Consider the following 590-nt stretch of genomic DNA (forward strand, 5'->3'; position numbering starts at 1 on the left):
AATAAATAGTGTTATGTAAATATTTAAAAATATAGTTGTTATGGAAAATATATTTTTATTAATTTATTAATTAAAAATATAGTTGTTATAGAAAATATATTATTATTAATATATTAATTTATATGATATTATTAGTTATTGGTTTGACTTGTTTTCATATAGTTGAAAACTAGCCGTTGGGAAAATTCAAATCAAAATAAGTTTAAATACTAATAATTTGTTATTCTTTAAAAAGAGGTCCTAGTAATTTATTCAACCTATATTACTAATACCTTTGGCCTCATGGTCGTGAGAAGCTAAATATGTTTCTTTCTCACCTTAATTCTCTATCGGACTCCATCAAGTTCACCATGGAAGTTGAAGTGGATGGATGTCTTCCCTTTCTTGACATTATACTGTCAAGGATGGATGATGGTTCCATATGTCAACAATTTTTCTGATAAAAGACTCACACGTAACAATATCTCCATGCCAATTCTCATCATTTCCCGTCTCAGAAATTTGGGTTCTCAGCACTCCTGCTACCCATGCTCTAAGAATCTCCGATGATGGCCACCTCAAGCAAGAGAAATCTCATATTCTCAAAGTTT

The sequence above is a fragment of the Pinus tabuliformis genome, chromosome 8 (assembly GCF_031772625.1).
Source record: "Pinus tabuliformis cultivar Carrire ecotype Pingquan chromosome 8, CPIR1, whole genome shotgun sequence".
NCBI lineage: Eukaryota > Viridiplantae > Streptophyta > Pinopsida > Pinales > Pinaceae > Pinus > Pinus tabuliformis.